Here is a 302-nt window from a genome sequence, read left to right as displayed (position 1 = left end):
ACATTTTTGATGGGGAGCCTGAGCCCCAGTACTGATGAAAGACTAGAAGCAGCCGTGCTAAAACAAGATTTAAATGAAGTAAATAATGAAACTGCACATCTTACTAGTAATACAAGCCTCATAAGTGGTCTGTATGTTTAAAGGGGTGGTTCATTGCGATTTCACTTTTTTAACGTTAGTTAGTGTGTAATGTTGCTGTTTGAGCATAAACAATATCTGCAAAGTTACTAAGCTGAAAGTTCAATGCAAACGGAGATATCGTCTTTTAAAATTCTGGCAGTTTAATGCCTACAAAAACGGCT

Source organism: Sinocyclocheilus anshuiensis, unplaced genomic scaffold (assembly GCF_001515605.1).
Source record: "Sinocyclocheilus anshuiensis isolate Anshui unplaced genomic scaffold, SAMN03320099.WGS_v1.1 scaffold1376, whole genome shotgun sequence".
Lineage (NCBI taxonomy): Eukaryota > Metazoa > Chordata > Actinopteri > Cypriniformes > Cyprinidae > Sinocyclocheilus > Sinocyclocheilus anshuiensis.
Note: the sequence above shows the minus strand (reverse complement) of the source record.